This window comes from Peromyscus leucopus, chromosome 12 (assembly GCF_004664715.2).
Source record: "Peromyscus leucopus breed LL Stock chromosome 12, UCI_PerLeu_2.1, whole genome shotgun sequence".
Classification (NCBI taxonomy): domain Eukaryota; kingdom Metazoa; phylum Chordata; class Mammalia; order Rodentia; family Cricetidae; genus Peromyscus; species Peromyscus leucopus.
Window position 1 is genome coordinate 52,926,197 of NC_051073.1, and position 12,477 is coordinate 52,938,673.

Consider the following 12,477-nt stretch of genomic DNA (forward strand, 5'->3'; position numbering starts at 1 on the left):
AAATAGAACCTACCCAGGAGCCAGTTAGACTTCACCAGCTTTTTCCACCCTGAGACATTAAACTCAGTTGCAAAGAAACAAAACGTTACTATTTACAAAGCTCTTTCCATCCTATATCCTGTCTCTTTTTCTCTTAGGCACTTTCTTCCTTTTCTTTTCTTTTTCCTATTCTCTTACCTACTTCACTCTTCTACCCATTTGCTCTCATTTCCCAATGCTTCCTACCCTTATTAGTCCCAAATCTGTTCACCCTGAAACAGGCTTCACTGATGGAAAAGAAAAGGCCCTAGACAAAGCCCCCCATCTGAGACAAGGCCCTCCAGAGGGCGGTGAATGGTGACGGGTCCAGCCTGTGGGGCTGAGAATGCTCACCACTCTGGAGGCCCTTACTCTGCAAGCCATTAGGCTTCAGCGGGCTTGATAGCTGTATCAAGCCTTGTGATTTCAAAGCTTTCATGGCTGACAAGGACTTGCTAATTTCAAACTTTCTAACCAATTACAATCACAAAGAACTCAGGACAATAATCAGTGAGCAAAATGAAACTGCTGGAGTGAAGCAGCCTTTGCAGGTCTCAGTCTGGAGTCTCTGCAGCAAACGTGCAGCTGGGCCTCCGCTTCAGCAAGTAAATAAAAATACACACAAGATACAAACACACACAATGGAGCCCACTTGCTGCTGTTCCCAGTAGTGGGGTATGGAGAAACCGTGTCCTGCATTCAGCCCATTACTTTCTGATGGTGTTAATTAAAAACTTTTGATGCTGGTTTGAATGGAAAATACCTCAAACAGTGTTTCCTTTATTGAAGCACTAAGTTCCAAGTCCTGGATTATTAGGTTAAGCTCTGTCAGCAGTGAGACCAACATAAATGCTTTTCATACCATCTGCTTTGACCAAGAAGAATAGTAATAGCAATAATAAATAAGTTTAAAAAAAAGAGGAAGAAGAGAAATGGTTCAGGTTGAAAACTCCTATGTCTCAACCCATTTTTAAACAACTAAATTGAAAATACAGGTCCCTGAATGTAGAACAAATGGTTAAGAAAAAAAAAGAAAGAAAAGACTTTTTTTTTTTCAAATTCTTACAGAACATTCAAATCACCCAATGTTCCAGGACCTGAATTTTTTATATTTTAAAACGGGGAAAGCTGCTTAAAATAAGCGAATCAGCTGCTAAGTGATTTCTCTCTGTCTTTTTCGTCTACCCTCTTTCTACATGTGCAACTGACACTGGTCTTAAGAAACATAATATAATCATTGAGAATTAGTGCTTCCTATTTAACACCCAGAATGGAGTGAAAGAAGCTGAGTGGTGAGCTGGAGAAAACATTTCCAAAGCTCAGTCCATGTAACAGGTTAGGGTGCAGAACAGTTATTCTGATTTCTTTATCATCCTGGAAACCCTGGAAAGCCTTGGGAATTGAAAGAGCACGTGAGAGGATAGTGTGAGAAATGCTTTGCTGTAGCCCAACAAATAACATCCATCTCCTCTATCCAATGCCTTGCGAAGTATGAAACAAACCACAGAACTATTTTGATTGGTTTTTCATACTTGTGTCCAATTTTGTTACTGACAGCCCCCCCCCTTTGATGGATGGGTGCCGGAAGTCTTGAGTATCCACAGTGAGAACACAAAAATACTATCTCACAACGACCCTACTTTTTTCGTACTTTACTGTGTCCAGAGTCTACCCTTTTTTCCTTTACTATCCTGTTTGTTCACATTGCCTGTAATGTCAAGTGAATACTTGAAAGACCACCCACCCAATCCCCCCCCAAGGTCTTCATCACTTACTCCTGTTTTGATCACCATAGCTCTAAAAAGGCTGGCATTCTGTACAAAGGCTAGCCATTGAAGTACATTTTTTTTCCTTCCCTCCACAACTTCAGGCTTGCCTGACCTCAGCCTCTCAAACAGTTTGCAGAACTGACCCTCCAAATCTGAAGTGACATGATAATGATTCTTTGCAACATCAGTAACAGCCATAGAAAAGCCTCCCAGTAAAGCCTGAGAGGGGAATACCTGAGTAATAGAACTGAAACTCCATGAAGGAAATACCTCTGAGCAAACCACAGGAATCTGTTTGCTCACAAAATTTATGAATTTTACTCCAAGTAAATTGATAGGTGATATTGCCTACACAGGGCTAGTAAATGTAAATTAACTACAGATATATAGCAAATGAATGCATTTAAAGATGATTTCCAGCTGAAATGATTTTTTTTTTCTAGAGACCAAGTTTTTGTTAAACTTAATCCTGACTCTCTTCTCTCTCCAGCAGTAGAAACATCTGGTCGGTTTTAGATTCCCCTTGGATTTCCAACTTCAAAGGGAATTATAAAGAATAACAAATTCATGTACCGGCAGTAAAAAAAAAAAATGAGAGCAGCAGGAGAGAATGGTAAAATTGTCCTTATTTGCCTGCTCCTGACAGACGCCACAGGCAGAACTATGAGAAAAGACAAGAGCACGATTACCTGTTGACAACCAGAGTTCCTGCAAGGGACTGAATCTTACATGCACAGGGCCACAGCAATCTATCAAGATGTTTTTAATACTGAGTGAATAAAATAATATTTAATATATAAAAGGAATTGGTACTGAAGAAATGATTCACATTTCCCTAACAAAAAATTTCATTGAAATAATAACAAATAAATCAGCAAAAATTTATTGAAAGAATGACTTGGAGACAATCTTAGAGACCTCCTAGGCTTTTGGGTTTTGATTTAATTTGGAGGAAACTGAATTGTTATTCTAGGTAAGGTAGGTTAAGCCCAGAAATAACTTGAGCTCCTAACAGATCATACAGCCATCATGTCCTGATAAAAACTGCTCTCCCAAGCGCTCTCCCAAGTAGCTGCTGTTTCTTCCTTGTTCTGGGCACTATCTTGGAGGACTGACCAGATATTGAAGTCTTGTTAGTAGAAGAGGGTTTGGTGGAACTGTGACATTTGTAATTGTAACACAATTAACATGCTGTATTTTACAATACTTTATAAATCTGGATTTATTCTTCTCTATCATGATCCTAACAACAAAACTGAAACACACTTTCTAGAGTGCAGGCCTTGATGTAGTCAAACAGGAAAAAATGAGAACATCTAGAAAAAGTTCAATGTTGCCATTATAATTATCTTTTATAAACAGGCTTTCCTTGCTTGTTTTACAGTGCAGTGTGTAATAACTACTACAACAACAACAACAATAAAAACAAACAAAGACATGATTAACCAATCAACTTGTTTGTGGACAAAGAAAGAAAAATAGTTAAGAGCTAAAATGTCTTTAAATAATTAATTACAAGAGTCTCTACACTTAGTATTCAAAGGTTACACATCTCCATGCCACAAATACATTAGATGGATTCACAGAGTGGCTATCCAGTGCCCAGAAAAAAAATTATTTCTGACAAGATGGCATAGATCACCAACAAATCATGAGTGTGTCCACAGTGGAGGTCAGAGCATATAAAAGCAGTCTCACAGGAACCTAGAGGGTCCCTTTGGAGCAGGCCCCAAATGGAAGGCCATCTCCCAAACCTCCTCCTGTTCTCCTGTAGATCCTGGTCAAGTGGAAGAAATGGGATTCCTCCTCAGCATTCCAGGGGCAAAGGGCAGAGCTGACTATACAATTATCTCCTGGAATATCTCCTTTAGCAGGGATGGCACTGCCCCCTTTCTCCCACATGAAGAAGGATCACAGAAGTTATCTTGGTGAAGGAGTAACACAATTCTTATCTTCATGGCAATTGCTCACAATTGTTTAATATGTTTTCAATAAGGGCTTCCCAGAAAATATGCTAGGTTCATGGACTAGAGAGATTTAGTAATCTGAACAAACCCTTCCACCTCCTTTTGTTGTAGTTATCAGCATCTTTAGACTTGCAATGAAAATCCTGCCATGATGCAGGATACTTACAAAGGATTCCTTGCCTTCAGATAAGTAGAATCATTCAACTATAATCCTGAACTTAATTCAGAGTAAGAGGTAGAAAGTGTGGATTGCTATTTTATTCTCAGAAGGTTGTTTTGTAGCTGGGTGACATATAAGGTCACGAATACAGCAACAGTGACCAATCACCAGGACCCAAATAGCCACATATAAGGAAGAAACACCAGCTACTTTTCAGGCTTTTAGACAGTAGAGCTTTTTATCAGGATGTGATGAGCCTACTGGTCTGTTGAGAGCCAGAGTTACTTCTGAGATGGCTTCTCCTGTTCTTTCTAGAAGAAAATACTATCATTTTATCAATAATAATTATTACTATAGGTGCTATAATGAGGAAGCTTTGGTAGATAACTTGGGTGTATGGTGTAATATACAAACCAGAAAGAATCATGGGTTCTCTTTCAAAAGTACTTCATAGTTCAGGGTTATGAGGCACATAGTATACATCACTATGTAAGAAAAGGATGTAAATAAATGATCATGATGTGCTGTTAGTATGTGTCTTAAAACAGTGATGGGAAAGTGAGTTGCTATAAAATATAGGTACTTGTCAGCTTTAGAATAGTACAATGGCTTGTTCCTCCTTGTCGTACCTGCCTGAATGCCATGGCACCAGACACACTTCTGCTCTTTAGCTGGTATTTTAATGGTGGGATGCCAAGCCAGACTAGAGTAATAACAATGTTCAGAAAATATAGATGGAGCTGGGCGGTGATGGTGCACGCCTTTAATCCCAGCACTCAGGAGGCAGAGCCAGGCGGATCTCTGTGAGTTTGAGGCCAGCCTGGTCTACAGAGTGAGTTCCAGCATAGGCTCCAAACCTACACAGAGAAACCCTGTCTTGAAAAAACAAAAACAAAAACAAACAAACAAAAGAAATAGATGGAAAGAGGAAAAGAATTTGTATTGTTTACATGCAGATGAGCAATGTCTACAGGTGCTCTGTATGATTGCATAGTTTATTGCTTGTATTATTACTTTCTTTTTTCTCATGTGCTTTTCCTACCAGCTTTGACTGAAAATATTTTGTATGTGTCCATACTGTAAGCCATCATATTTTTCTAGAGATTTAGTGTGGTGAAGAAACCTTTTATTTCTTCTCGAAGGGTTAGGCACATCAATATTCTAGCTGCTCACTTTCGAGGCCAATGGAAACTGTGCGCCTAAGATTAAATAGACCAGAGTAACACATAAATTCAGTTTTTACGGAGGCAGTGTGCTACTTAGTTACTCACATCCTGAATATCTGATGAGTGTAAAACACCTGTTGGATAACACACTGCTACTGAACAGTCTCTGGCTTAAAATTCAAAGACAGCAAGAAAGGAGAAACTCATAAACAGGTTCTCTACAGAAAGCCCAATCCCAGCAGATGATTTTGCATCTGCAGAGCTCTTTTGTGGAGGATCTGGTCTATCTGTGGAAAACTGGCTTGTAGATGCTGCTCTAAACTGTTTTTAGGACCACTGGAGCAATATACACAGGCATTGCTCTGCAGTGCAGTATACCATTTCTTCCACTCAGACATAGAGTTGTTGTTGTTGTTGTTGTGTGTGTGTAGTTGTTTTTATATATAAAACATGACTTAAACTATTATATAAAAGTCCCCCTTTCACATTTAAGATTCTACATAACTATCAGATGCTTTCCACTCACCCAAAAGGTTTTTAAAAATATCTGAACAGTATTAAGTTTGGTTTAAGTAGTTTGCTCTATTTATCTAGTATGGGCTTAAAACAGTTAGAATGGAGTTGTAAGTAGTCAGAGGATGAAATTTTTCTTTAATTTCAGATAAACAATTATATACATTACATGCACATGTTCAGTAATGAAGATAAATAATGCTGCATAAGTCTGCCTGCATGTTATCACCCTAAAATCAAGGCAAGTAAAAAGAAAAAACTACACACACACACACACACACACACAAAAAAAAAAAAAAAAAAAAAAAAAAAAAAAAAAAAAAAAAAAACCAAAAAAAAAAAAAAAAAACAACCATTTGCCCCAGAAATCTAGGCACTGGTATGAACTGTCTCTCATCAAGCAAACTACCCTTTGATTTGCAGATGTGCCTGAAGATGTTATGAAACAAGCTGAAGAGACTTTTGTAATCAATTGTTACATATTAGAAAACAGGAGGCCAAGACACTGAGAAGAAAAACAGTGTTCCATACAATGATGAGAAGTATGTATCTGAAACTTTTAAAACATCAACATGTTCAAGCGTCCTGATGGACCTGAAATATTAGTTAATTAGTTAACTGCCATGATATCTGAGGTTTGCTTTAACACAACAAGGCAATACAGTGGGAAACTGATAGGCCAAGAGTTAAGCATTAAATAAGCTAGATGAGGAATGCATGGGAATTCATTATTGTAATCTGCCTACATTCATGTATTTGAAATATTTCATGAAATAATCTTAAAAATATATATACTTCATTTGAACTTTCATTTATCCATTATTTACTGACTGGTTCATTCACTATTCATATGCAAGAGATTATGGAGGTAAAAAAAGCTAAAGTGTAATGCTTTTGTTGGGTATTTTGATTATAGAAATAGTATTTATTTATTTAAAATGTCTATGAAGACTTTGTAACTTAAAGCAAAATTCTTAAGTTAAATTTTGAAAGAAGGAACAAAATTATAGAGGAATTCTGAGTATGGCATATTCAAAAAATATGTCCTCAGGGGAAAATGAGAGTTAGAAAATATATCAAATAATTATTAATGGTTAGATTTAAATTATAGAAATAATTACTTTAATTTTTCTTCATTTTACTCTTATGTATTTTTCCAAATTATTTTTAATTAACATGTATCATTTTAAAATGAAAATAAATATTTATTCATTAGTGAAAAGATATGTTCTCCTTTCCCTAGGAGATTTCATTTACTAAAACAGAGAAACTGCTAACACACAGCGCTGCCCTGTACTTTACATCTCCCTGCCTGTAAATGACATACACTCGAATACAAAAGAACATCAATACCTGTTTTATCCGATCATAAAAACAGAAAACACTTTCTCCGTGCTGGAGAGGAATAGGGGAGGAAGGTGCTTTCTTGCAAGTCAGCAAGAGTGGAAAATTTTGGCTCTTTTGTGATGAGGTCATTTTGTGATTAATGCAAAGGGAGCAGCAAATTAAAGTTACCAAGTAAGACTGTCCCTCGTGCCTCTAGGCTCACACTGATAGGAAGGAGGTTTATTCTGGGTAGCAAAACAGGTCAAGTCGGAGTAGGGAGAGAGGGAGTTACAGTCCTAAAGGCTGTGGCATTCAGGGGCAAGCTGGATCCACTCGGGGACAGAGATAGATGGGTAACAGAATTAGAAACAATGGAGTGACAACTATGGATTATGTGCAAGGGACATGGAAAGTTCCCACTAGAAAGCTATCTTCATCACCCTAAGAGATGATTTTCTTCATTTCGTGCATAGTCATAGAAAGTGCACTCCAGAGTGTAACTTTATGGACGACTATGCTGCCCAGGACTAAACAGGCCAGAGAAGCAGGCAGAAGAGTGAGACGCCACCACCAGGCAAGGCACCCCTTCCCTCCTCCTCCCCCTGGAGTATGTCAGTGCATTTCACTGCAGGCCAGCCTCCAGCAACCTCAGCACTTCCAGGCTGTCTCTGACTTGAGCATGACCCGCCACTGTATGCTTTGTCCTGCCATGCTCTCCTTTAGACACCTACTACCAAGACTGTTCAAAGGACACAGTGCTACCCTTTCAGAAATTATACACAGTCTCACCAGAAGACAGAGTCAAACTTTAAACCTATGTTTACATGAGCTCTGATCTTGGTGCCATTCATTTCCAGAGGTGGACTTGTTTACTCGTACACCGAGTCTTCTCCCTTTCTTCCTGTGGATATATGCAAGAGTGGCTATGTTTGTTTTTAAAATTCAAAAGAAGCAAAGACATTTCAGATTTACAGAATATTATAAAATACAAACCAGAAGTTCAAAGAGACATAAAATGTTTATGAAAGATTTTCTGTGTGTTTTCTTAATGCTAAAATTACTGCATTCTCCATAGGAGACATCAGTGGCTAGCTTCACCTCATAGCTGTTTCTGTTTCTTCAGAAGTTCTTTGGAAAAAATTATCTCTGGAAAGACTTCTAAACAAGCCATCTCAATACTTCCACCCATGCCAAAGTCATTCAAAATGTTTACCATACTGTGATAATGGGTTCATAGTCTTCGTTTTTTTTTCCTTACCAATATCAAAATATATTCTGTTCAAATTTAATTATGGTGGTGGTAAACTCACTACAGCCCTTAGATTCACTTTTTATTTGTTTGGAGTCGGTAAATTTGTGTGAATACATTTTATTTCTTTGGACTTCAATATTTTGGAAATGCAATTGAGAGACAATAAAAATTTACTTACCAGGCAGCAATGTTGTGTGAAATATTCAATTGTTGATGGTAAAACAGTCTGAAATGAAAAAGTATACTGTAAATGTTGGTATGTATCTTAACTAACATATGACAACATGGTGGTCACAGAAAATAATATGCTTGTTACACTCCTAGGACCCTGATTTGATGATACTTTATAGAAAGTAAAAGATACTTCCCTTTGGGAATAAAAGCAAAATTATACCTCGACCACAAGTGACTTGGTGAGTGCCTGGGTGTTTAACATGATGATTACTAACTAGAGGCAGCCAGTGAATGAATGATCTGCTAATCATTTGTACACTATGTTGAGAAAGTTAAGCTTTACAGTTAATTATTGTGGTCTGCTTAATAATAACCAAACTATTGTGAACCACAAGGATTTTCAATTCCATTTGAATTTTACTGTACTTTTCATTAAACATTTTATAGACTAGACATTAACAAACCAAATAATCCAATTAAAAAGTGGGGTACAAATAAACAGAGAATTCTTAACAGAGGAATCTCAAATGGAGAAACATTTAAAGAAATGTTCAACATCCACAGCCATCAGGGAAATACAAATAAAGACTACTTTGATATTCCATCGTATACCTGTCAGATTGGCTAAGATCAAAAACACAAGTGACAGCTCATGCTGGTGAGGATACGGAGGAAGAGGAACACTCTTCAACTGCTGGTGGAAGTGCAAACTTGTACAGTCACTATGGAAATTAATACGGCAGTTCCTCAGAAAATTGGGAGTCGATCTACCTCAAGACCCAGCTATCATACTCTTAGGCATATTCCCAAAGGATGCTCCATCCTACCACAAGGATATGTGCTCAGTTTTATTCATAGCAGCTTTATTCATAATAGCTAGAAACTGGAAACAACCTAGATGCCCCTCAACTGAAGAATGGACAAACAAAATGTGGTACATTTACACAGCGGAGCATTACTCAACTGTTAAAAAAAAAAAAAGGACAACATGAAATTTGAAGGCAAATGGATGGAACTGAAAAGATCATCCTGAGTGAGGTAATCCAGACCCAGAAAGACAAACATGATATGTACTTACAAGTGGGCATTAGTTGTTAAGTAAAGGATAATCCTGCTACATGCCACAGACCTAGAGAGGCTAAGTAACAAGGAAAGCTCAAGTAGGGAGATTCATGGATCTCCCTGGGAAGGGGAAATAGAATAGATTTTTTAGATGGACTGAGGGCAGGTGGGGCGGGAAGAATGAAGGGAGAAAGAGAGACGACTGGAATTGGGAGGCATTTACTGGGTGATGAAGAAACTTAGTGCAGTGGAACCTCCCTAAAATCTAAGGGAGTGACCCTAGAGAAGCCTGCTAATTGGGTATATGGAGCCTGAACTGGCCATCTTCTATAACCAGCAAGACTCCTAGCAGTTGGACTGGGGCATCAACCCAGCCAATATACCTTTGACTTACAATCTGTCCTGCCTGCAAGATCTTCTGGGGTAATGATAGCAAAGAACTTGTGGGAGTGGCCAATCAATGACCAGTCCAACTTGAAGCCCATGACATGAGAAGGAACCTACCACTAACACTGCCTGGATAGCCAGGAACCAGAAGTAAGATAACCCAGAGACCCAGGATAGAACCAAACATGACTAGCAACAAACAAACAGTCAATGCAATGATTTCTAATGGTAGTCTGCTATATTCATAGATCGTGCTTAGTCCAATCGTCATCAGAGAGGCTTCATTCAGCAACTGACAGAGCAGATGAAGAGACCCAGACAAACATTAGGCAGAGTTCAGGAAACCCAGTGCAAGAGGGGGAGGAAGGCTTGTAGGGATCAGAGGGGTAGAGAACACAGGCCACAGAGCCAACTGAGCAGGACTCATAGGGACTCACAGAGACTGAAGCAGCAAACATTGACCCTGTTATGGGTCTCAGTGTGGTCCTCTGCATGTACCTTACGTTGGTGTACCTTGGTGTTTCTGTGGAACTCCCAACAGTGGGATTGGGGGTGGTGGTGGGGTTTCTGACTCTTTTGCCTGTGCTTGGGACCATTTTCCTCCTATTGGGTTGCCTAGTCCAGCCACAAACCATACAAGAGTTTGTGTCTAATCTTACTGTAACTTGTCCTCCCATGGACATCCCTGGGAGGCCTGCTCTTTTTTTTTTTTAAGGGAAACAGAGGAGAAATGGGTCTGGGGGAGAGGGGAGGCACGAGGAGGGACAGGGGGAGTGGAAGGAGTGGAAACTGGTTGGGATATAACATATGAGAGAAGAATAAAACATTTTATAAATAAAAGCAAACTAGTCTTCCCTTGCTTTGGTGTTTGTTACTCATGTTCTGGATGGAAGTCTTGTGCAGTAATGGGAGAATGCGCTATGGACCATGTATTCAAGCTTTCGTGAGGTGGATTACTGGTCAAGAGCTCCTTCATGACTATAAATTAATGTATGGTTTTCAATTCCAGGGCAGGTAAAATAAGCACAAATGTGAACTGAAAGCTTTAAAACTTTTATATTAAGTTACAGAAATCAAAGAATGAAATCCAAATTAACATTTAAACATCTTCATCAATGGAGCAAGCAAGTAAGTCTCCGATGTTATATTATCTACATTTTACAAACTGCTTGCCTAATAGTAGGCATGTCTTAATATTTCCACATGGTTTTCTTTATCAGTTGCCTTAAGCTTCAGAAATCACAGGTGGTTTTCCCAGAGGTCACCCTACCTACAATACTAGTTGCCATAATGACATCCTATAGGAGACACAGCATAACCAAACAACTCCAATCATGATTCAGAAAGACCTGGAATTTGTCAAGCCACAAGCAGTGAAACTGGACATGACAGAGTCACTTCATAGGAAAGAATCTACATATATAAAGGAAATACAAAAGTAGTTATTCAGAGGGCATAGAAAAGACAAAATTCAAGGAAGCCTGTGGTAGAGTGTATTTGAAAGTCAAAACCTTAAGTATTTAACACATAGGCAGATGAAATTTAATGAAGATCACCAAGGTAGCTTGCTAAAAATTAGTTGTTTTAAATGAGCCTATACAACAGTGACCACTGAAAGGAAGCCTTTGGAGAGATGTAAAATTGCCTTCTGAAATTTGATGCTTTTATAAAGAATGAGAGTAACCAGCCAGTCAGCTCAGTTGGTTAGATCACAGCGCCAATAAAGAGGAAGAGTGGGCAATAGGACTTCCTCATGAACTAGGATGATGTCTCCATTGCTAGAACTGAGGCTACATTTCCAGCTTCTTCTCACCCTTTCTCTGCCTGGGTAGCACTGTGGGACAGCCAGTGAGTCTCTCCCCAGTACACCAAAACAAATATTTAGGAAGCTGATACTTTGCACAAGGCACAACTAGGTAAGTGATTTTGTCTGAAAAGATGTTGGTGACTGAGGATTTTGTTCAAAAGTTAGAAGGTATCTAGCATTGAGAAGAGAGATGGAGTTGAAAGGGGTGTGCAGGATTTAAGAAATATCAGAGAAAAATCAAAACTCTCTTCTGCTTTGCATGGCACAGGAAGAGAAAGTTTAAGTTTGCCAAGCTTGCCTCACCTTGGATCCAGCATTACAAATGAGAAAGTACACACAACCTATGTGCTCCCAGGGACTGTGATGACAGCTGACGGGGCGGGCTGAGCAGACTTGGTTGCCATAAAGTGAACTTTTAAATCCAATCCTGCCTACCTAGGGTTCAGAGTGTGAAACCCCACCAAGGTGGATATGGAAGCTATCTGACACAAGGAGGCAGGGAAACATTAGGCTTTTCTCTCTGCCCCCTTCCAGAACTGGACGTCTACAACTGTTTTTGATGATGGAGAAATGCTGACTCCCCTTAAGTATTCTAGTTTTTTAGTTTTTATAAATTCATTTGAAAATTAGGGTATTCAGAATAAACTCCTGTATATATAGAAAACCACACATATAGAATAATACATTGGTTCTGGATTATTATTTATATAAACCTTGCATTATAAGGAATGCACTTTATGTTTTACTGAAACACAGAAAATACTTTTGAAGCTGCTCTATGTACCAGGAACAAGTGAAGTACTTCTGCTTGGACAGCTAAGTTAATGGCTGAGGGTCTTGCAACATTACTGTCACTTCTGCCAACAGCAACAAACA

The 12,477-nt window shown here is 38.7% G+C and overlaps 1 protein-coding gene across 9 annotated transcripts in view; it reads right to left on the reverse strand.

Annotated features, from left to right (window-relative positions):
• The window catches only part of Zbtb20 (zinc finger and BTB domain containing 20), a 747,261-nt gene that overhangs the window by 323,760 nt on the left and 411,024 nt on the right, over window positions 1-12,477 (reverse strand). For all 9 annotated transcript variants that reach the window (XM_028872130.1, XM_028872128.1, XM_028872106.2 and 6 more), the window contains one exon: window positions 8,350-8,397. The gene's annotated coding sequence lies outside the window, so the exon portion shown is untranslated. The remainder of the gene's footprint in view (window positions 1-8,349; window positions 8,398-12,477) is intronic.